This window comes from Thermobia domestica, chromosome 18, assembly GCF_964235325.1.
Source record: "Thermobia domestica chromosome 18, izTheDome1.hap1.1, whole genome shotgun sequence".
Classification (NCBI taxonomy): Eukaryota; Metazoa; Arthropoda; class Insecta; order Zygentoma; family Lepismatidae; genus Thermobia; species Thermobia domestica.
The window spans coordinates 56,872,149-56,899,180 of NC_137471.1; positions in this window are offsets into that span (position 1 = coordinate 56,872,149).

Genomic DNA, 27,032 nt, shown 5'->3' on the forward strand with positions numbered 1-27,032 from the left:
GTATGATTATAATCTGTTATCGAAGTGACCTACTTTTCCAGCAGAAAACAGTCTCTTATTGTCTTCTCTTAATGATAGAACGCATTTCTTTCGATCTTACATACAGTTAAAGCTCAGTGGCAAATCCCTGAGGAAACTCGAGGTTTCCTTTAGGTGTCTGATAGATTCTCAAGAATACAATCTTTACGAACTACATGCCAAAAAACTGGAAACAGTGTAGCAGACAAAGGAGACCATACTATCTGCTTCAACACCTTATTCTATCTTTAAAGAAAGCGAATTAATGAGCTTTAGAAATCCAAGATCGAAGTTTACCTTTTGGAAAAGAGATTACTAGCTAACACATGGAACTCTCTTCTGCCCACCTTTGTTTTCATAGTTGCTTAAGAACCACTGGCCCAGAAATAATTAATTTTGCCACACTCTCCCACTATACATTGAAACGATGAAATAAAACTGGTGTTCAGTTTAAACTGTTTAGTAATCAGGGGCGGATCCAGGACCGACTTCTGGGGGGGGGGTGCATACTGCTACTTTTAAGGCTCCAAACTTTGGGATGGTTTTATTTATATATATAAAATAAGAAAGTTTCCTCTTCTGGGGGGGGGGACAATCGCCCCGATCGCTCCCCCTGGATCCTCCCCTGTTAGTAATAAATATAATAATAATGAAACTAACTGGATCCGAGTAGCAATCAACTGACTACACTATGAGCTAGGGAATGAATATTTATATGAAATTAAGCTATTTTGTTTTGTCGTAAAAATAAAGGTTCACTTCGTGGACTGTGTGATTCAAATCTCCCGTTTCTTGAAGTCATTATGGATTTAAAAATTAATAATAATAATAATAATAAAGCTCCATATGGACACATTCAAAATAAGCTACCAGCTTACGCGAGTTGCAGAATGTCAAAGTTATAACATTTTAAAAATATAACTGTCATGATTTTTTTCTCTACTTTGCTTTTCATTATTATACTTGTTTATGATACATATATTATTTTTAATTTCATGTCTATGTAAAAGAATAAGATAAATAAATAAAATACGTAATAATAATAATAGTTTTCCTCCGGTGCCGAAAATGCGATACAAAAATATAAACTACGATGCAAATTTAAATTCGTTTCGCAGTTTGCTATACAGAAAGTAAAATCTTAAAAAAAAAAAAAAAAAAAAAAAAAAAAAATGATACATGCATACATACAAACTAATTCTTTTTTTTAATAATTTTAAAAAGTAAAAAGAATCTATGTTTATAAAGCGAATAAAAATGTTTGTCTGATTACTGTCTACTAAGCTAACCTAATTCAGGAGCTGGAGTATTACCTAATTGGAACCTTAAAAACAACTTTTAATTTTCCACTTACTAGTAAAAGAGCAACCCCAGTCTGTTTATTTTGTTCTGTCCTAATGTGACACATTCCTCTGCACCGAAATTTGAATGCAGTACGCCCAAGAAATTCTTCTTCCCCATCATGATACCGCCCTGCTTTTTCTGTCTTCTCCTCCCCAGTTTTACATCTCTTGATTTTCTACATCCTCCCTCTGCTCTATCCTACGATTCTTTTTGTACGCCCTATGTAATGAATTGCAAACCATCCTAAAAGGCATTTTGGTCGAATGTTAGCCGGGACGACAATTTGTTAAGTTGTGTGTGTGTGTTTGTCTGTGTGTGAGAGAGGAATTCTGGCATCAGCGTAGTCTTGTATGTGTGTCAAGAGACCAGACTAGAAGCTCGAGAAGTGACTAAGCGTGGCGTGGAAGTAACAGAGGCTTCCTCCACGTAACTGGATTTCGCAGACAGCAACAAATGATCATGGCCCCCTGAAATCCATGAGCTCCAATTACAAGGAAGGATAATGGACGAGGTCTGAATCCTGTCCAAGAGAACCAGTAGACACATTCACACCAAGATAAAGATAGGGATAAAAGATAGAGACACAGCTTTTCATGAAGGAATTTGTTTTCAAGACATACAGGAGCACTCTCCGAACAACAAAAGAAGTATTGCTACTATGGAAACAATAAAAATAAACGGTATTCCGCTATGGAAAACAGCGGTAGTGCAGACGACAAGGCATTTGCCTACCAACCAGAAGCTCCGAGTTCAATCTCCGGAGAGAACAGGGTTTATTTTCCTGTTCTACCTTTATTCCAAAGCGAATCAAACGTTCACCTATAAATCAAGTACCTTGGGAACCTGGACAATGGATGCGGCTGCTGGAGTGTGATGCTTTTTAGCACATGTAGAAATCCCAACTGGGACGTTCCATTCATCTTCACTCATATATAGATAAATGGCTTACGCGTGTGCTTCTTAGGTTTCGATTCCTGGAGAATAAAAAAACATAAATAGGATTTTTGGTTAGGAGGGGTCCAAAGTTTTTCTGGGGAAAGGGTCCAATACGTCTATGTAGTATTAAACCTATATTATTCTGCATCCGAAAAGACGATAAGTAATTGTTAATTACTGCCAGCTATATTCTCAGAAAATCTGATAGAACTACGTAGATTATCCATATCAAAGAAGCGTTTCTTGATATCCATAACCATTTTTTCCTTTATGACGATCAGAGAAAGACAATAGAATCTGTTTTTTAGATACTGAATCCACATCAAAGAAGCATTTCTTAATATATATCACCTTTTCTCTCTATGACCAGTGGCGTATTTAGGGGGGCTTCCGGGCTTAAGCCCCCCGAAATCTTACTTGCTATAGTAAAGTATATGAAATATCTTGCAGAAATTACACATTTTCAGGCAAAGCTCTTCCCCCCCCCCGAAACAAAATCGTAAATACGCCACTGTCTATGACTATTAGAAGAAGAGAGATAAAATTTGTTCTTCTAGACACTGAATCCATACCAAAGAAGCGTTTCTTGATATTTATCGCCATTTTTTTCTATGACGATCAGTGTTGACACTGGAAATAGCAGATTTCCCCACTTTCGGTAAGAATAAAGGGGTAAAAGTTGTGACGAAATTTATTATTCGGACGCCGAATCCATTCGTTTCATATGTATTCGTTATGAATCCACATCCGAATCCATACGGCATAAAGCCATTTCTTGTTATCTCTTACCATTTTTGCTCTATGAAGATCAGTAATGAGAGAGAAAGTGATACTAGATTTTCTTGTACTTCCGGTGTTGGTAGAGAAATAAGACGGGAGGAGATGAAACCTATGCTTGAGACATCGAATCTACTTTAAAAACCATTTCTCACTATTTCTTGCTGTTTTAGCTCTGACACCTGTCAACAGACAGAGAGACATGGCCGTTCTATAATGTCTTCCCATACGTATGTATAGCATGTTTGGAAGTCACGAAAACGAAATGGAAGAATCTCGACAACAACGTTAAACAATATTAAATATAATCAGGATATGCATTTGAATCGAACCAGCGACCCACTGTAGCAGAATAAATAATATATACCAATGACACACGGTGAAATAGTCACTGTTTGCGGATCAACATAGAATTGAAAACTGCATTAGATCAACCGAATCGGTACGTAGACAGATAGATGTACTGGTAACAAAATTACAAACATTTCGTTCGTCCATTCATTTAAGTACGTATTATGTAAACACATATAAATGTACACAAAACCACAAAGTATTAGGACAATGAGGTGTTAAATACAAAGCATGTAACTATCTCATACCTCTATACACTCTCTCCCTCCAACCTCGGCGTCCTCCCACAACCACCAAATTCACAATAATGCGGGGAATGGGAACGTGAGGTAGCCTTCAAATATACACATATCTCGCTAATGTACTTGCACTATAGTAATGTGAATGGTTCGGAACACAAATAAACTCTTTCGAAACGAACACTTTCAACATCCAATACAACTGATGTTGCACAACAACACATAAACAAATAAAAGATTAAAAAAAAAAAAGACTCTTTAATAGAAACGTTGAAATGTTTTTGTTATTTTCAAGAGATGAATGAATGCTACTTTTTTTTTTAAATGTACATAAACATTACAGCAATAGATGCGTTTTAAAAGTTATGAATGGAATAAACATGCCTTTGTGACATATTAATGCAAATTGCTCAGTAGCGAGGGAATTTAATAGTATTGTCCTTTGGGATTAGACAATTTTGTAAGATAACTAGGGTAAAGTTTAGTTTATTAGTTTCACTTTTTCTTAACATTTTCATTTGTTCCTAATCACGTTTTCACGAAAAACACGAATACTTTACATTATAAATACATCTCTTTCTCCTTCGCGATACAGTAAGGTGGCGTGGGAGACCCGGGTTCAATTCCCAGCGGGAGTTCATGTGGTTCGGACTCCACGTTAATCAGTAGGTCCCGTCTCATACAGCCTCGCTCCCGAAAGGGGGACTTAAACTCCCAATCAACTCAACTCAATACGGTAGGGATGGCTTTTTTTAGCTTGAAAGTTATTGATTAGAATTTTAAATTTCTCTGCAATACCAAGGCTATCTGAGACGAGTTTATAATTTTAATGCAGAATCAGGAATCACCCTAGTTTCCCGCACAAACGGCAAGAACCTTATTTCGCCACGAACGAAAGGTTGATAGCTAAAGCAATTCCAAGTAACAATTTCATAGATATGGCTAGGAGATTTAGGGCATATTGAGTATCAATTTAATAGCTTGAGTGTTGCGAAACTATCAACAACATAGCAGCTGGCTAAGTTTGAAACTGAACTTCCCATTGGAACTGATGAAACTGCGCTTTAGAGTACATTTCTACCCCTGAGTTATTGGAACTTGTGAAATTGGGTTTTAGAGACCACTTCTATCATTGCGTTACTGAAGTTTGTATTTTTTTTCTTTCTTTCTTCAGATAGACAGTACTCGAGATGTTCTCCTGCAGTGTTATAGCTCAGCTATCTTAACTTCTACACAAAAACTCAACAAAATCTTAGCTATAATACTATTGAAACCTGACGTAGTATAATAATAGTTGAAACCCGAGCCGAAATAACAATTAAAACTCATGCGATATTCATCAAATTTAGGAGCTCATCCGTGGTTAAGCGGTTAGCGTACACGCCTTTGGCGCGGGAGGCCCGGATTCGATTCCCGGCGGGAGCTCATGTGGTTCGAATTCCACGTTAATCAATAGGTTCACGTCTCATATAGCCTAGCTGCTAAAAAGGGACGTTAAACTCAAAATCAACTCAACTCATCAAATTTAGTATAGTGGTAGACATTGGCGTGTTTAACAAGCCTGCATTGCAAATCTGACGAAGTTGTTTTCATTGTATTTCTCCTAAAAATGATGCATATAATATTCCTAACATGGATGATCATAATATTGATAGTGACGCACATACTTCCTAACAGTAGCACACATACTCCTAACAGTGATGCCACGTACTCTGTAACAGTGACATAGTACTCTTAACAATGAAGTACACAATCTTAGCACTAATGCACATACTGTAACATTGACGCTCATAATCCTAGCAGTGATGCTCTCAATCCTAACAGTGACGTACATACTCTGTAACAGTGAACCACATGCTCCTAACAGTGACGCATATATTCCCAAATAGTGAGATACGTATTCCTAACAGCGATGCATACCTACATTCTGTAACACTGACACACATACTCCGTAACAGTGACATACATACTCCCAACAGTGAGGCTCATCATCCTAGCAGCAATGCATACACTCTGTAACACTGACACACATACTCCTAACAATTACACAACTATTCCTGATAGTGACGTACATATTGTGTAACAGTGATACACGTACTTCTAACACTGATGCTCACAATCTTAGCAGTGACGCGCATACTAGTTAACAGTGATACATATACTCCTAACAGTAACACACATGATCTTTAGCAGTGGCACACATTCTTAACAGTGACACTCATAATCCTAGCAGCAATGCTCTCAATTCTAACAATGACACACATAAGCTGTAATAGTGACACACATACTCCTAACAGTGATGCACATAATCCTACTAGTAAGGCATATATTCCTAACAGTGATACACATACTTCTAACAGTGATGCACATAATCTTAGCAGTGGCGTAAATATACTGTAAAAGTGACACACATACCTCCCAACAGTGGCGTTCATAATCCTAACAGTAATGCTCTCAATCCTAACAGTGACGCATATAATCCTAACAGTGACGCGTATCCTTCCTAACAGTAAGACACAGTCGTAACAGTAACGAATATCTACCTGTAGAAATTCCCTATTCAATCAGGGGCATTTTTTTTTCGTAATCAGGAAGTTTATTACTAATTTTAATGATCATCATTTCAGCCCAGCAATCTCTCGATTGGTTTGATGCAGTTTTCCACCTTTTCCTATCCTGGGCCAGACTTCTCACTTCATTGTAGTTTTCCGATTTTAATGATTTTTTTAAAAAAAAAATGAATAAACACATTTAGTACTTAATTAAAGTTAATACTAAATTCCATTTACAGAAAACGCAAAAACGCTGCGCATATAGTTAATTATTTTACAACGTTAAAGGGGAAGTTACAACAACGTAGCTTCTGAAACTCTTTGAAATAACTATCTTCCATTTAGCTTTTCTGTGACCTTGACAGTGAATGCCTTGGCAGTAGTTAGAAAAAAAAAACGAAAATAAAGAAAACATTAAGACAACCATGAAGACGCAAAACACGTAAGTGCAATTTTCCGTTTCGTAACAAACAACTATATTTTGTAAGAAATACTCGTTTTTTAGTTTGTTTTATGAGATAGAATTACTTTGGAAAATATATTGTCTGAGTGTTTCGCTTAAAGGTAAATTCTAACCCATTTACCTACCGCAAAGAGGGACGGTAACTAAGTGCAGAAAAGTAAACCCTTGATATTACGTCTGCATATGAGCGTTTTCCTTGAGATAGGTTGTAGCCCATTTAGCCTAACATAATTAGATGGAGCCATTAACATAAAGTAATTTAATTGAGAATGAAAGAAAAAAAAACTATTTTAAACAGGCGTGCATCCAGAAATTTTTTTTGGGGGGGGTCTAAGGTTTGGGGGAAGGTATAATATTACAAGCCATTAGGTTTATGTAGTATTTAACAGGTATTATTCTGCAGCCGAAAAGGTGATAACTGATTGTAAAATACTTCTACATATATTTTCAGAAGAAATGAGAAGAACTAGATTGTTTTTATAAGAGAAAGAGTACAGATGCAGTTCAATGTAAATTAAAATCAATGCAGAGTAAAATCAATGTTATGCTACATCAATCATTTCTCTGTTAAACAAGTATAGTTTTATTAAAAATGTATACAAATTTAGACTGAAAATGAAATCCGTGATAAGTGGCCAAAAATGGAGAAGTTCGGTTTAATGCCAAAATATGGCCTATGTGCCAAACACTGCTCAGTGAACAATCGGGCTATCTATTATTCACTGTGGAAGTAGTTCAAAGAATGCACGTGGGCCTATGTGTTACCAGTTCTGAAGTAAAATCTGGGCTTTTACTCAACACTTTTATTTTGGCACTCACTTTGGATTTTATAGTCAGTCTACAAATGTGTGTTGAGTTAGGAAGTTTTGGGGATCCTAACCAGGTTGACATTCCGTAGGTGCGCCCCTAATTTTAAATAAACACAAATTTATCATTAAATTAACATTTTATCACCCGTAAACTTGAGAATTTTGGTGGAAAGCGTGATTACAAAATGCCTCTATGTTCGATCTTATCTAAGTTCATAGATAAGCGAAAAAGGGATGGAATCTGTATTTTTATGTTCCACAGTTATGGTCTTTGGGCTAAAAAGCTAATGCATACACGAGACGGGCGGGTAATGAGGAGGAATGAGAATGTGGGAGGAAACGAGAGAATCCCGAGAAAAAAAACATGGATACGATGTTGTCAACCACAAACTTGTGTCGTCGGGGATTGGATCAGGGATAAGCACTCTACAACTGAACCATCATATATAGCGTGTGATCATGAAGCCATGTGCATAGAAACCAGTCACATGTGCAAAAGCAGAGTCGAAAAAATCATGAATTTTTATTTTTAAAAAATTTTGTTGATCTTTTTTATTTAAATCAATTTTTTAATTTAAATTAATCTCCTCTTTAATACAAGTCGCGAATTGAAGAAAAACATTAGGAATTAGTATTAAATATTAATTATACCATTTAAGTGAAAGTATTGGTGTTGAATTTTGAATGAATCCCCAATCGTTAACCTATTTCAATCCCAAACAATGTTTCTTAAGCATTAAGGAAAAAGTATAGCAACGATTATCAACGTGACACTTTTTCTTTTCCACAAAAGTTACTGATATTTAGCAGGGGTATATTTAACCCTTTTAATCCCACTGTTCCCAAATGGGAACAATTTATTTTTTATTAATTTTTGCCTGTGTATTATTTGTTATGGATTTATTTCATTTTTTACAATAAGAACCTGCTACCAGTCCATATGCTACTACTAAAATCCTCTTGAGCTCTTTTGTGGCTAAACGGTTAGCGTACGGGCCTTTTCCATTCCTGGCGGAAGCTCATGTAGTTCGGATTCCACGTTAATCGGTAGGACCACGTCTCATATAGCCTCGCTGCTGAAAGAGACGATAAACTAAAATCAACAAAATCAACAATACCAAAATCCTCAAAATATATTAAATGAGGTCAGAATCAATAAGTTTAGAAGGAATTAAGAAATTCTGAAACAAAAATAATTTGGGATTAAATGGGTTAAAAAACTCAAAACTGGCTTGCGGCACGAAATACATAAATTCCGGCTGAAGTTATAAAATCTAAAACAAATTTAAGTTTCAGAGAGGGGATCGGACCCCTCTAAATACACCCCTATTTTCTGGGAACAAACAAACAGACGCGCACACAAAAGAACTTTCGTCTTAAATGTCGAATGATGATTTCAACGGTGGGATAGTTAACGGTTTACAAACCCTATGTTCCGAAGATAAGAAAGCAAAATCAAACCCGTTCAAAACCCGTTACCTGTTCAAAACGGGATTTTCCCTAAATAACCTCTGCATGATACTCGCTTTCATACTGAGTTGTACGTCCATTTGAGTCTCATTGTATTATAATCAAAATACCACAACAGAAACGGGATTTTCACTTTAAATTAATTTATTTTGGAATTTGATTTAAATCGATGATTTTTATTTTAAAAAATCAAGTAATTTAAATCTTGATTTTAATCGTGATTTAAATCACACTGATTTAAACAAATCCAGCCTGTAGCATAAGGCATCAAAATCTTTAGTCCATTTTTAAGTTTGAGAAAAGCTAATAAAATTATGCATTTCTTCGGTATACATACTAATAATAATAATATAATCCTAAAGCCCGATAGATCACAAAGCATGCATGATACTCAGTAAGTGTCGCAGGGAAAGTATTACGTCGCAGAACACATCTAATACATATATCACAATACAGGTTAGGATGAAACATGGCATATATGATGGATCGAAAGCTTCTCAATAAAATTCTACAGCTTTGGTTTCTAGATATAGCGAGAACCGAAATAGCATGACAAGGAAGAGAAAAAGGGGGGAAAAAATATATAGACCATGCAGTAAAAAGCGGAAACACAATAGATATCGAGATTGGAAATTCTGCTACAATACGAAAAAGAAAGAAAAAAAAGTGTGGTCACATTTGGATTTTATACATTTTTCCATATCCCTTTCAGCTTCCGGCAATATCTATCTATCCAAGAAAGATATGACTTTTTTTTGGGTTTTGTTTTTGATTGATACTGCTACAAATACATACAAACACATACATACAAGATATGAAATTGTTGACGAAATGATTTTTTTTTTTTTTTCGATTTGCTTACTTTATTCTTTGCTTGCAACAAGAGTACGCACGTACAATGCTTTTCCGGCCCATACCTACGTTTGTGCAATACACCCAACAACAACACACAACGTCAAAAATGCAGTTTTGTATTCGATGTAATTTCGTCTTGTAAAAATTGTAGCTGTGAAAACACAAGGAATAACCATAAAACAAATGACATCTTGTGATGTGAACTTTTTTTTTTATTTTTATTTTTCAGTCCTCTTTTTCTCTCCCCCTTTATAGTTTCATTTGTCAATCTGCCATGTTGTGTTTCATTTTTCTTTATTATTTCTATAAAAACGATAGCAAAAACAAAAACGAGAGAAAAAAAATACTGTGTATATGGTACGCTACTATTTGTGAATCAACGATATCATATAGCACAGGTTGGTTTGTCGTAAACCATATTCTTGGTGTTCAAATACTCTCCGCCGCGATTTTTTAGTTTTTTTTTTTTTTTTTTCATTACGTATTATCGAAAGTGAGGAAGTATATATACTATACACGTGTAAAAAGAGATAGACAGAGAGAAAGAAAAGACTCTGAAATCAAGAAATGAAAAACGCATTTTGTTAACCATAACCACTACGTTTTTCACCGTCTCTAAGTACATGTCCATTTTGTGATGTTCAGGTTTCTTTTTTTTTCTTTTTCTTTTGTATTTACGTCTTCATTCAACAAATAGTCAGCCATTTTTATTTTCTTTTTTAAAACTCTACTTCCTACACTCTAAACCTAAAGAGATAACAAGGTTATTTGGTAGGAAAAGGAAACAGTTGTTTATATCATAAAAAGTATATATATATATATATATATATATATATATATATATATATATATATATATATATATATATAAGTGACCTGTTTGACCGTGTGCAAAATAAAAGAAATATAAGGTAGTGTGCTACAACGGAAGATTTCTTTCCCTCGTGTACATTTTGTGAAAAAAAAATCCAGGAAAACTCTTTTAAGTCTTTTCTCCCTCCCTCACTTTTCTCTATTTCTCGTTGAAACTACAAGAAAGGAAATAGCACACACAAAATATCTTCCCTCAATTTGCTTTCAGTATCGTGCCACAGACAAGAATAGCAGTTTTAGGAAAAGAAGTCATTTGACAAAACGACATTTTCCCTCCCTGTTTATCCTGCATTATCCTTTACGAAAATTTTTTCCCCTTTGATGTTTTCCTTTTTTTATTATTATTATTATTATTTCAGTTCTACTCCATTGTAAGACATGGTTTTAGTCACATTTCCCGTGGTGGAAGAAAATGACGGAGGAATTGTTATATGAAAGGGGGAAACGAAAACGTTTTTGAGTTCGACACACAAGAACTGGAGAAAGAAGAAACTGGGGATTCGTTTATTTTTGGACGGGATATTTCTTTCATTTTGGTAATTCTTAAGGTGAAGTTTAAAGGAGTGCTAATGAACAATAGATAGCAGCGCCTTTCGCCTACTTTCCTAATGTATTTTGCTTGGGAGCGACAATATTCACAACAATTGAGGTGTTCAGAGCACAAAGAAATCAAGTCCAATCACCAAAACTCCGAGAAAAAGGGACATAAAGCTTGTATGGTACACGAAAAAGATGCTACTGTTTGCTACATCACCAGTCATTTACAAATTCTTGACAAGAATTTTTTACGCTTTAGAAAGAGCTTCAGATAGAGATTCAACCCTCCATAGCACGCGTGGTCAATTGTAACATCAAGCCACGCGCGTGGAGTCTCACTAAGCAATATTTATTTATATATTTTAATTTTAATGTGTATTTTGTTTTGATGCGATATTAAACTGTTTCATATTTTCTTTGCAACGTTTTTGACAATTGCGCACGTACATTTTACAGCACAAAATCTTTTAACAGTTCTAAGAAAATTAAAATTTCTCTACCCGTGGAGTGTGACTCCGCGGCGCGTGCGACGGCGGGTTAAGATGAAATATGCCACACACACATCCCAAAAAAGTGACTTGGTTCCCTTGTGCATTGAACGTGTCATTTTAGTCAAAAATCAAGATATGTTTTTTGAAACTTTGCTCAAAAGAAAACTGAATCAATAATAGCTTTTTAAGACTTCCAAACTACGCTATGCATACAGTGTCGGAAGTCTTATAGAACGGGTTTGTCCGTCCGTCTGTCGACAGGTGTCAGAGCAAAAACGGTAATATATATATATGCAATCCAAGAATAAGTATAATCTCCTCCATTAACTCTCTATTCAAACCGGAAGTGGTTCAATTTATGTATATCTGCTTTCAACACTTATCACAATAGAACAAGAATGGTAATAGATAGCGGCAAGTGGTTTTCTGCAATGATTTAGTGTCTCAATAAAACATATCGTCATAACCCACACTACTCTACCAAAGCCGGAAGTGGTTGAAATTTACTAATACTTCAGATTTCGAGACTAATTTCCCTATAGTAAAAATATAAGAAATATCGAGATGCAGATTTTTTTGCAACTGATTCATTGGCCCAATTCTGAGGTTCCATTTCTTCTGTTAACCCTCTTTTGAGTAGTGATGGAAATTGACTACTTCCGGTTTCAATACCGATTTTCATAGAACGAAAACGGTAAGACCTATCGGGATACAGTTTTTGCAATTGATTCAGTGTCTCAAGTATAGGTTCTATCTCCTCCGTTAGCTTTTTGAAGAAGAAATGGTTCAAATTAGCTATTTCCGGGTCTCAATATGTATCGCCAGGCAACAAAAATGGTATTAGCAAGCGACATACTGTTTTCTGCAAACGATTTAGGATCTCAACAGAACATAACATTATAACTCGCAACATTCAACCAAAACTAGAAGTGACTGAAATTTACTACCATTTCCGGTTTCAATACTGATTTCCGTAAAGCAAAAACGGAGATATCAAGATGTAGTTTTTTTTTTTTTTTTTTTTGTAATCCATTTACCTTTCCAAGACTAGGTACTATTTCCTCTCTTAGCCGTCTATTCAATCCGGAAGTGGTTAAAATTAATCATTTCTGGTTTCAACCTTTATCGTCATGGAACAAAAACAGTGAAACATAGCAAGTAATGGCTTTTTAATATGGATTCAGCGTCCGAGAACCAGATTTTTTTTATCTTTGAGGTTACTACTTTACAGGCTGGTAGCCAGCCCAAGAATGTAGGGGGTGGGGTCCCGGCTGAAGTTTGGGGGGCCCGATCCAACCATATGATAGTTCATCACCATATTATAGTTCATTTGCAAGCCTGCCGTGAAAATTTTAAGGGGCAGCAAAAATTTAGGGGGGCGCCCCCTAGATCCCCCCTGGATACGGGCCTGCTACTCTACTGGAACCAGTAGTTATAGATATACTATTTCAAGTTTGAGTATTGAATTCGCATGGTTTGAAAATCTTAATTTGACACTGTGAAACAAAACTCACTTGTTGTAATCGACATACCGTTTGAATTCCTGACTTCAATAGTCCGCGTGAACAAAAGAATTCCTCCGGGACAAGACGTAGAATTCCTGGATAGACCCTAATCTCATCTAAACAGGAACACTTGGGAATTCCCCCCCCCAAAAAAGTAATGTAGTTTCAAATAGATATACATCTATTTCTCGAATTTTTTCTTGTTATTGTTGGCAGCCTGTTTCAATACATGAAGAAAACTTTATACTCCTATTTTCATCGAAGCTTTAGATTAACGACCAGTTTAGCGTTGATAATGGATCTAGCACTCAGTCGCAGTTACACAAAATATCATTGCTCAAGACACGTATATACGGCAGGACTATTCCAAAATAGAAAAATTTATTATAATATGCATGCAGAAACTCCCACATAGGGAGCCTAATATGCCACCTCTAGGCTGTATGCCGGCACAGACTCCAGCCTACTCGGCCCAGGCGAACTTCAGGCCTGGTTTAGCAGAAAAGACGCACAAAAGTAATGTTTTAAAGTGTAGGAATTATTATTATTATTATTATTATTATTATTATTATTATTATTATTATTATTATTATTATTATTATTATTATTATTATTATTATTGACGATAATAGTCTAAAAAACTATTACTGTGCAATAACCTTTACAGCGAAACGTAAGAATTTGATACACTAAACTATTATAAAGATGGGAACGAAAATTTCCCTACCAATTTGTTTCAATGAGACTAAGTGATTTTCTGTTAAAGATATACGACAATGGCAAAATATGATATGCCACTTTTTGGATATTTTCTGATTTCTCGCTCCGGTATTTGATCATACTGCGATCTATATGCGGGAGAAAAATGATAATGGCTTAATTAAATATTCCCTATTTAGCAGTATCTATTTCGTTTTCACTAGTATGAACTAAAAGTATTATAAATTTAATTCACAAGGTAATTAATTTGTTGGCCCCTACATACGTTTTGCCACCGTCGTATAGATTTCTTATATAACATGGGTTAAAGGTATAAAATATATCTAAAGATTAAACGAACCATCTCGAGTTTGGTAATTAAAGTGTTTTCTACGTAGGTCTGGAAAGAAATTTGAGCTATTATTCGAAGTTGTTTTAGAATAAATTGGCATACACGAACACACACACACACATTATATATATATATACGTTGAAAATTGAGAAAAATCGTTTTCAACGCTTATCGCAAGAACTACACCAATTTTCTCCTTCATTCCTTTTAATATACGTTTTTCTCGCGTGCTAAGTTGAAAAGGCGATGTGTGACGATATGCGTCTCGTTGCGAGTCAAGTAATGAGGTAATTTCATACCGGAACTCACCATATGACTACCTCTGTATATTGGTCTTTTATGCCTACCTGTTGAGCGAGAGAATTCTACGAACATGCAAACTCAACTCTATTCTGCATACACCAAAGAAAAAGGAAAAAATGTCACTTTTAGCATATATATATATATATATATATATATATATATATATATATATATATATATATATATATATATATATATATATATAGGGTGGTCCAGCCAATAATGGGCACAGGTCCAGTAATGAGCCCTAGCTATGGTTTTTCGACGAGAAGTTTTCTATTTCAGCAAGTACACGGAATGCAATGCTCGGAATTTGAACATTGATTATTCAGTTCTGCCCCACCTTTTTTATTTAGCACGTCTGTCATTCGATTGTGTGTTGGTGGGAGAGAGAAGAAGGTGACCTGGAACTATGTGCGTGTTTTGCTTGTTTTCGGAATTTTTTTAAGTTCGAAGAAGATTATTTCAGAAGAATATTAAAGTTAGTATTGTTAAAGGTAAGTGAAATACATTGTTTTACTTTATTTATGGAAGTCTTAATATGTGATAAAACGTAGAATTTCAAGTGTAGAACCATTCTTGTACCGTCTGACCTGGGGTGCTCATTACTAGATGGCTATTTTATCTCCTGGCAAGTAATGAGCCCCCCATGCTCACTTCTGGTTCAAATACTTGGCATGCTAATAAGGCACAGAATTGTTTTAAAATGTATCATAATGTGATCCTTATTTGCCTACGAAATATCAAGGAAATAACTTATCTCCTTCCAGTATTGGGCAAGGGGGTGCTCATTTCTGGCCGGGAGGGGCCCATTACTGGTTTTCACTTATATTGAAGACGCAGTAATTTTCTATTTCGAAACTTTAGGCCTTAGGCCTAGAATAATATAGGCTAATTGATTTGTTTCCCTTATATTAACATTACTAATTGTGGGTAATAGCTTTTCGCATAGCGCTGCTAGACCCAACTCAGTCATAAATTTCTCTGTATAAAATTCTTTTTTACTCATTATTTTGTAGAGTATATTCATTACTGTAGCTAATGTGCACAGAAAACTAAAAGATTATTTTGTTTTTAATTATTCATATCTTTAACTAGTTGTCATGAAGTGCCCATGTAATTGAAATAAGAATAGCTTTTATTAAATTATGTAAATAAATCCTAAATTGTTTTCTTAATTTTGTTCCAGGATTATTTTGGATCCCCAGCTTTGTCAATGGAAGGCACTAAGAAACGTAAATCCTTAAATTACACCACTGAACGATTACAATCAGCGTTGTCAGCTATCGATTCAGAAATGAGCTTTAAAAAATCTAGCACAAAATTCAATGTTCCTAGTGCAATATTACAGAAGAGATTAAGCAGCCCACCGAAAATCAGTTAGAAACATGGGTCTTTCTACTATCCTTACACATGCTGAAGAGGCAGCTTTAGAAAACTGGATTTTAAAGATAACAATATTTGTGTTAAAAATCAGACAAGAAGAACTTCTTGTCATAGTTAAAAGTCGTAGATGACGACGGAAGAGAAAATTCTTTCAATAGCAACAAACCTAGTTGTAAGGCAGCAGGTATATTTCCATTCGATGCAAATGCCGTAGATTATACCAAGTGCATAGATGTAATACAAAATCTCAAGGAAAATCCAGAAGAGGAAAGACAGTTTCTGCCCAAGGACTTAGGTTATAAAGCACTCATTTCTTCACGAACTGGAGAGTAAAATTGATATGGAATTATTGGAGCAGTTCTATGCGCAAAAAGAAAGTACCGGTCTGAATGGAAAGGAGATTTAGCTTCTAAGTACTTGTTTGTTGTGTGGAAATCATTTTACACGTAAAACGCCAGGAAGAGAGGAATGAACAGTCGCTACCTGGTCCTGATCCTGATGTTCCAAGTTGTTCATCAATACAAGTGTTGAAGAAGTAATTCCTAAAAAACAATCCGAAAGTTCCCCGAACACAGAAGATCCTATGCGTTTTAATGTTGATAATAGGATGTCTCAAAGCAACAACGGAAAGTTCACATTCTCAGAGAGCAAGAAGAAATTATCGTAACACCAAGCGAGTGGTGCCTTTGCAGACCATCTTTTCTGGGAGGACTTGAAGAAAGAACCCCCCCCCCAAAAAAAAAAGGAGCGTAGGAGAGTTCCAATGGCCAATGCTGCAAGTTCTGAGAAATAGCAGCAATACTACGAAGAAAAAGAATAGAATAAAAAAGCTAAAAGTAAGAAACCTCAAACTAAGAGTCATCCCAGTGTCATTTGCAATTCAGCAAATAAAGTGTTGAGTGAAAGTGTAAAAGTTCGAATCCTTCCTCGAAAGAAATCAAAGAACTTGCTGTCAGAAAGTGATTCCTCGTCTGAACATTTACCAAGCCGGAGACACAAATCTCGAAGTTGACCTTGTTGAACATATTGGGCCAGATGAAGATACCGGCATCTTGCCTAATATTAATGACTTTGTACTGGTTAGTGTTGACCGTGGTCACTCCAAGCAAGCAAGTGTTTCATAGTGTAGGTAAATTCACGAGCATTGCAACCGTTAAAGATAACAACAACACAGGAAACACATCATTCCAATTTCAAGTAAACCTTCTGCGCTATGAGACTGGTAATTCGTTCAAATGGCCTGATTCTCAAGAAACAATAGAAGTGAAAGATTGTGATACTGAATTTACTTTGAATCAGCAATTTATTGATAAAAGGGGTAAATGTGTGTTTGGAACGGGATTCCATGGGTTTTACAATCATAAATAAAGCATCATTGATGATGCTCTTTTCCATACAATATTTCCAATAATTAGTTACTTCTATTGTATACAATTGTAGTGTTCTTTCCTTTAGATTTTTGATAAGGGGAAAACTTTGGTGGAGAAACTGAGAAATATTCAACCAGAACCTGCTTTTTTCTACTCCACGCTATACTTTAATGAGTAATACTTTGTAAGCTCTAGTAAAACAATTTAGGAACCTTTACACAAATATATAAATCTACATTAAATTGAAAGGTGCTCATTACTGGCATTGAACGTGTCCACTACTGGTATTTGCAGTGCCCATTACTGGACTTTTAGTAGTTCTTTGGCTTTAGTTTCTACTGTGTCCAAATTACTTTCAAGAAACAAATCTTAAATAGCTGATCATAAAGAGGGATCACCAATATATGCGCAAGAAAACTTTTGTTGAAATACATTCAATATTTAAGTCTAGAGAGCTAAATAATTTTGCATGTTTCGAAAAAGTGCCCATTACTGGATGGGTCACCCTATATATATATATATATATATATATATATATATATATATATATATATATATATATATATATATATATATATATATATATATATATATATATATATATATATATATATATATATATATATATATATATATATATATATATATATGGAGAGAGAGGGGGGGAGACTGGGTGATATGGTATGTGTGCTTTATTAAACGAGAACACTCCCTTCCTTCGGGAGGCCAAAAAGGAACGGAAGAATGCTTTTTATGAAACGCTGGGTACACGACGCGCTTACAGAAGTATCACCAACATTCGTTCGAATCGCGTGTAGGGAATGCTGACATAAATTCACGCATGTAAAGGAACACAAATAATTCTTAGGAAATACTACTTTATTGTTTGTACTTACATATACATGTATATATATATGCGTATACAAACAGCGGAATTACAAAATAATTATAGAAGTGTGTGTGTGTACCGAATCATGTTTTATGTTACTTAATGCATACATGATATGTAGCAACAGTCAAGTTTTAAAACAAAATATTTGTATTTCAAATAATATTTCGTGCCAGACTATTATTATGAAGGTGGCAGATGTTTCAGTCCTTTTAGTCTTTTCTTTAATTTGTCTACAAAAAAAAAAAAAAAGGAAATTAATCACAAAGATACTATATATCGTGTACGATAGATGGAACTTATCCAATCTTAACTAAACTTAGCACTATGCTAGAATTCAATGAGCTTAACATGTGTAGAACTTCGGTTCCCGAGTAATGGGTCATCAAAGTTACACTTTGAGTTTGATTATCATCAAATTCTTGCAATATATATATCTATATCTATATCTATATCTATATCTATATATATATATATATATATATATATATATATATATATATATATATATATATATATATATATATAATCACTATTTAGAACAAAAATGTGCAAAACAAACCTAGTGCTAACAGTTAATGTCAAGCATAAGAAAGTAAATTACAAGACTCTTGATAGCTATTTTGTAAATGCACTGTATGTATAATAAAAATTTGCTTTTTAAAAAATAATGCAGGATGAATTTTGATTTGTAAACATTTGATGTCAAATTCGTATTCAGCTAGCTTTAAAACCTATATATACACCACGTCTCCAAATAATTACATCATAGGTTCCTATTTTGTCCACGTTTTCCGGTGTTTCAGAGCGTGCCTTGTTCTGATCTTCAAATGGTCGCCACGTCCTTTACAGGCCCGATTCAAAGCGAGATGTTTCACATGTGTGGTGTACTTGGTGTGACCTTTCCAATGATATATAACACATACAGATCCCCGCGTACCACTTCTAGTACTTCCCTTGTAAGTCTTGGGTAAACTAGCGTTGATCATGAGCAGGAGCGTCATTTCAGATTTTGCTTGAGGGGGGGGGGGGAAGACCCCGTGATTTAAGTCAAAGTTCTCGTTTTTCACTGATTTACTAGTATTCTTTTGATAAAATCTATATAAATCTCAAACTCAGGGGGGGGGCAATTGCCCCTCCCTGCTCCCCCCTAAATGACGCCCCTGATCATGAGACCTGTGAAAATTTTCGTCTCGTCTCAATTCTTGTTTGTAAATGAGATAAGATCTGTCATGTTTCTCGTCTAAAATTTTAAAATGCACTTCTAGTCTTGAAGGGGACATCGTAGCCTACTCCCCGGGTTCGATTTCCGGCCGGTGCTTCCCAATTTTCGGCGTCCACCCAGCATCGTGAGGCAAACTGGGGAGTCACATGAATAAGAGACATGACGGCTAATAGGTCTAGAAAGCTCGTGATACACCTGATCACGTGTTCGTCGCCAGGCTGGATTTAGTTCAGCCTGTTGCTAACAGATGGCGTTGGAGCGACTTTAGGCCCATAAGGGCTCTCATGCCAGTGGTTAGTTACTTTTAGTCTTGACTGTAGCCTCGATATCGAAATCGAGACGAGACGATTTTCGTCTCACGGGCAATATTAGTCAAAATTCAAGAAATATTGGGTAGTCGTCGGATCGAACTTGATCCCCCCTATCCCCCCCAAAAAAGACGGGAAGTTGAATAACACTGTAAAGAGGAAAAAAAAACTACCTCCAATATTTGTGGTGCGTGACCTTGCTACATGTTAGAGAAATGGTTTGATAAAGAGGATAGAGAAAGCTATCGAGTATGTATGAAAAAGAGTAAAATGAAAATTTATGCTACAACCATAGATACAAGTATTACGCATTAATTTGAAGCAAGAATTAATGAAGATTTACAAAAATGTTCACATTACCCCCTATCTTTTGTAGTTACGATCATGCTTTTTTTTTTTAAAAAAAAAATAGACATTTCTATCTCTCATTGCATTCATTCCGTTTTATCACCCTTTTCGTTGCAATTTACATACATGAAAAGACAATGGTTCTCAGCTGGAATGTCCGATCTATAAATTTTCATTCTGTTTGGTTGAGATGTGCCCAAAAGGAGGACGGAACGTAAATTACCCTTACAATTTCTGTCTGTTATTCAATGAAATAATAATGTTACAACCTTTCTACGACTGTCCCCTCTTGGTTCTTTCTAAATCTGTGAATCCCTACCTTACGAGAGTAATAAGACGTCATATCATTCTGTAAGAAGGAAAGAGAGAAAAGATGTTTTTAACATGAAATCCAGCCGCCGAACTCCAGACTTGGCATGGTGTTCCCACCTGCTGTACTTTTATACATGAAATTACATTACTTAAGGAGCGCACCCTCGTAAATACGATGTATCCCCACGGAAATCCTAGTCTTTTTTTTCTCAGTGTATGCATGCAGAAACTCCCACATAGGGAGCCTAACATGCCGCCTCTAGGCTGTATGCCGGCACAGACTCCAGCCTACTCGGCCCAGGCGGACCCAAGGCCTGGCTTAGCAGAAAAGACGCACAAAAGTAATGCTTTAAAGTGTAGGAATTATTATTATTATTATTATTATTATTATTATTATTATTATTATTATTATTATTATTATTATTATTATTATTATTGACCATAATAGTCTAAAAAACTATTACTGTGCAATAACCTTTACAGCGATACGTAAGAATTTGATACACTAAACTATTATAAAGATGGGAACGAAAATTTCCCTACCAATTTGTTTCAATGAGACTAAGTGATTTTCTGTTAAAGATATACGACAATGGCAAAACATGATATGCCACTTTTTGGACATTTTCTGATGTCTCGCTCCGGTATTTGATCATACTGGGATCTATATGCGGGAAAAAAAATGATAATGGCTTAATTAAATATTCCCTATTTAGCAGTATCTATTTCGTTTTCACTAGTATGAATTAAAAGTATTATAAATTTAATTCACAAGGTAATTAATTTGTTGGCCCCTACATACGTTTTGCCACCGTCGTATAGATTTCTTATATAACATGGGTTAAAGGTATAAAATATATCTAAAGATTAAACGAACCATCTCGAGTTTGGTAATTAAAGTGTTTTCTACGTAGGTCTGGAAAGAAATTTGAGCTATTATTCGAAGTTGTTTTAGAATAAATTGGCATAAACGAACACACACACACACATTATATATATACGTTGAAAATTGAGAAAAATCGTTTTCAACGCTTATCGCAAGAACTACACCAATTTTCTCCTTCATTTCTTTTAATATACGTTTTTCTCGCGTGCTAAGTTGAAAAGGCGATGTGTGACGATATGCGTCTCGTTGCGAGTCAAGTAATGAGGTAATTTCATACCGGAACTCACCATATGACTACCTCTGTATATTGGTCTTTTATGCCTACCTGTTGAGCGAGAGAATTCTACGAACATGCAAACTCAACTCTATTCTGCATGCACCAAAGAAGAAGGAAAAAATGTCACTTTTAGCATATATATATATATGGAGAGAGAAGGGGGGGAGACTGGGTGATATGGTATGTGTGCTTTATTAAACGAGAACACTCCCTTCCTTCGGGAGGCCAAAAAGGAACGGAAGAATGCTTTTTATGAAACGCTGGGTACACGACGCGCTTACAGAAGTATCACCAACATTCGTTCGAATCGCGTGTAGGGAATGCTGACATAAATTCACGCATGTAAAGGAACACAAATAATTCTTAGGAAATACTACTTTATTGTTTGTACTTACATATACATATATATATATATATGCTTAAACAAACAGGGGAATTACAAAATAATTATAGAAGTGTGTGTGTGTGTGTGTGTACCGAATCATGTTTTATGTTACTTAATGCATACATGATATGTAGCAACAGTAAAGTTTTAAAACAAAATATTTGTATTTCAAATAATATTTCGTGCCAGACTATTATTTTGAAGGTGGCAGATGTTTTAGTCCTTTTAGTCTTTTATTTAATTTGTCCGCAAAAAGAAAGAAAGAAAGAAAACAAAAGAAAAGAAAAAGAAAGAAAATTAATCACAAAGATACTATATATCGTGCACAATAGATGGAACTTATCCAATCTTAACTAAACTTAGCACTAAACTAATGCTAGAATTCAATGAGCTTAACATGTGTAGAACTTTGGTTCCCGAGTTATGGGTCATCAAAGTTACACTTTGAGTTTGATTATCATCAAATTCTTGCAATATATATATATATATATATATATATATATATATATATATATATATATATATATATATATATATATATATATATACAAAAAATGTGTAAAACAAACCTAGTGCTAACAGTTAATGTCAAGCATAATAAAGTAAATTACAAGACTCTTGACAGCTATGTTGTAAATGCACTGTATGTATACCTATGATAAAAATTTGCTTTTTTAAAAAAAATAATGCAGGATGAATTTTGATTTGTAAATATTTGATGTCAGATTCGTATTCAGCTACCTTTTAAACCTACATATAGCACGTCTCCAAATAATTACATCATAGGTTCCTATTTTGTCCACGTTTTCCGGTGTTTCAGAGCGTGCCTTGTTCTGATCTTCAAATGGTCGCCACGTCCCCTACAGGCCCGATTCAAGCGAGATATTTCACATGTGTGGTGTACTTGGTGTGATCTTTCCAATGATATATAACACATACAGATCCCCGCGTACCACTTCTAGTACTTCCCTTGTAAGTCTTGGGTAAACTAGCGTTGATCATGAGCAGGAGCGTCATTTCAGATTTTGCTTGGGGGGGGGGCAAGACCCCGTGATTTAAGTCAAAAGTTCTTGTTTTTCACTGATTTACTACTATTCTTTTGATAAAATCTATATAAATCTCAAACTCAGGGGGGGGGGCAATTTCCCCCCCCTACCCCCCCCCCTAAATGACGCCCCTGATCATGAGACCTGTGAAAATTTTCGTCTCGTCTCAATTCTCGTTTGTAAATGAGATAAGATCTGTCATGTTTCTCGTCTAAAATTTTAAAATGCACTTCTAGTCTTGAAGGGAGCATCGTAGCCTACTCCCCGGGTTCGATTCCCGACCGGTGCTTCCCCATTTTCGACGTCCACCCAGCATCGTGAGGCAAACTGGGGAGTCACATGAATAAGAGACATGACGGCTAATAGGTCTAGAAAGCTCGTGATACACCTGATCACGTGTTCGTCGCCAGGCTGGATTTAGTTCAGCCTGTTGCTAACAGATGGCGTTGGAGCGACTTTAGGCCCATAAGGGCTCTCATGCCAGTGGTTAGTTACTTTTAGTCTTGACTGTAGCCTCGATATCGAAATCGAGACGAGACGATTTTCGTCTCACGGGCAATATTAGTCGAAATTCAAGAAATATTGGGTAGTCGTCGGATCGAACTTGATCCCCCCTATCCCCCCCAAAAAAGACGGGAAGTTGAATAACACTGTAAAGAGGGAAAAAAAAAAACTACCTCCAATATTTGTGGTGCGTGACCTTGCTACATGTTAGAGAAATGGTTTGATAAAGAGGATAGAGAAAGCTATCGAGTATGTATGAAAAAGAGTAAAATGAAAATTTATGCTACAACCATAGATACAAGTATTACGCATTAATTTGAAGCAAGAATTAATGAAGATTTACAAAAATGTTCACATTACCCCCTATCTTTTGTAGTTACGATCATGCTTTAAAAAAAAAAAAAATAGACATTTCTATCTCTCATTGCATTCATTCCGTTTTATCACCCTTTTCGTTGCAATTTACATACATGAAAAGACAATGGTTCTCAGCTGGAATGTCCGATCTATAAATTTTCATTCTGTTTGGGTGAGATGTGCCCAAAAGGAGGACGGAACGTAAATTACCCTTACAATTTCTGTCTGTTATTCAATGAAATGCAAGAAAATGAGGCAGCCATGCTATGTCACAGAAAGAGTGTGTATGTGAGAGAGAGACAGACAGACAGACAGAAAAACTAATAGTAATTCGCAATTCCCATAAGCTTTCGTCATTTTATAATTGCACATATTCATTCCCCAAAATGAGCAAGCTCTATTCTGTTGGGACAAAACTTTTCTGCTCTTTTGAAGACCATAATTCACTAAACACGAAGGGGCTTAGCCGAGAGGAAAAAGAAGACACATATTTCATACAAGAAACCAATTAATATTTTAAGCCTTGTTTGACTTAATGAGCGCACCCTTTGCGCCATCACTCTCTCTCTCACACACACACAGACAAAAAAATGGCGATTAAAATTTCTCTCTCTCTTTCCTAACCAATCCATTTTAACTAACTGTGTAATGTATCCATTTTTAATATATATACACACACACAAACACAGATGAAGAACGCTGTTACATAATTTTATTTTTTGTACCAGCAGTAATACGGACTTTTCTCGTTTTAAGGTGCGACAATCAAATTTATAATTTAATACAAGAGATGAAATGAAGTTTTATACGACTCGCGACCTCCAAATTACTTTCTCTCTTTCTTTCGTACTGTTTCCATTATTTACAGCCTAAAATTAATTTACGCTGTACGATAGGAGCTATTTACAAAGGCTTATTCGACAAGCGGAATTGTAGATTTATGTAAGAAGACAATTTTTTCCTGTCTCACTCTCTGCCAAGTTTGATCAACAAGTAAAGTAATAAAGGGTTTACCAATAAGTGTATACACTCATACACACGTGCAGATATTCCAGCGATATGTCTACAAGAACTTGGGAAATTCACTCCTCCAATTCATCAAAAACTTTTTTCCCGTTTTTTTTTCGATAAACTCTCTCTTTCGTCCACTCCCACAACAAGAAATTGCAAGGCGTTTGGTCAGGACTCCTTGCTGGCCACTCAAGAGGGTTACAATGTTCTAACCAGCTTCCTGGAAAATAGGTTTAGAGCAACGCACGGACAGGACGTGTGAAATGTAGTGGGGCTCCATCTTGTATAAAAATTAGATCGTAATTGTTCCACGTGGATACAATACCGTGAACATAATCTTCAAGCGTAGCAAGGTCCCGTTCTGCATTCATTGTGTCCCGAATGACGTATGGACCTACAACTTTTCGTGGATGTCAAGACGCATCACATTGTGACTTTTGGGTGATGTTGGCTTTTTTCAACAACCACCCTCGGAATCCTCTCCTGTTCAATAATAACAATTATGCATGTTGACAAACCCTCCGATATGAAACATGGCTTCATCTGGTCACAGGATATTACCAAAAACATCGGGCTAGTCTTCATACCAAGCAAACATCATTTCTCCATACTCCAACCGATGATTACAGTCTTCCGGCGATAATTCCTGTCAGTAAGTTGACGTCTATGGACGAATATCCAACTTTTCCTTCCCAACAGTTCGGATTGTATATCGGTTAAATCACTTTCGAGAGATCCCTGTCTCTTAGATTTCTGAGGACTTCGAGTGAGCATTTCCTCAACCACTTGCACATTTTCCTTCGTCCTGGATATTGAGGGGCAACCGCGTCTCCTAATATCTGCTACATAGCTTGTGTCTATTAGCTTCGAGCAGCAATTCCTTGTGGAGTTTGGATCTCCGAGGAATGAGTTTCTATCACACTTCGCAACCATTTCCGTACTTGTGCCACGGGTACCATACTTCGTATCGGGATGTCAGATGAGCCCGCTCACGCAAGGTTAGACATTGTGCTATAATCTGCCACTGATACTAAAATGGCATAAATAAGATACCACATAATACATTTTACCATTGTAAGGAAGACAATGCTTTTGTTTCATGAAAATTGGTGAAGTATTTAAAAAAAAAAAGATAAAAACCATTTTCAACAGGGAGTTAATTTCAGCTTACCTATATATATAACATTCGAACTTTTAGACACAATGTTTCCCATCATACTATATTGTAATTGTGTAATTAAAGAAAATTGGCGTTTGACAAATAGCTGTATGTGCTTTAAACGAAACGAAAGGGACTTTATGTTTGCCAATCAATTTCTCACGCTGTTTCTACGCAAACAGGGCCACTGACTGAGCTGTTGTCAATAGTTGAATGTTAAATCTTCTGTCAATATTTCAAATACCATTATTTTTATTTGGAAGTCATACGTTAGAACTCATCCTGTTATGTATGTATTACTTTATTACTTCGATTATAAAATTATGGCTTGGTACTTTTATCGCCAGACCTGCTGTCTTCTATTTTACAGAAAATTTGGAACAGCGCCTTCAACACACCACGTAACGACCCACGACTATGCCTTTAAAACTAAAGGAGACATATGTTTAATGAAATTGAATGATGTAATAATATTAAAGCTTTGTGCTCTCCCATCGGGTAGTCGAACCCGGGATCACCCGGGATGTGCACCACGTGCTAGCCAACAGATTACCTGCGAGGGCTATGCATCACGTGTTCTATTAAATGTCAGACGATAGAGTTCTTGTAACCGCACAGTATAGACATTTTCCGGTATAAATCCTGAAACACAGAACTTTGGAAGCATCTTGTAATTGGCTTCTAATATAGAATCATAGTATCAGATTAAGGGGAAACGTACATTCAAAATATATTTTTTAATCATGAAAAACAGACTAAAAAGAAACACAGACAACATATCTCAACAAATAATCAGGAAGTCGCATAATAATTAGCAGAATTGAAGATACAGTAAATTATTCTTCCCTCTTAGTAGCAGCAGTAGCAGCTAAAGTTTCTTCGTTCAATTGCTACGGCTAATACAAGTACTGAAACCTTCATAAGACCATGATCAACATCTTCCATCCGGGAGAATTTTCTCTGCAAAATTGAATCATCTAATTAAAACTATGGAGG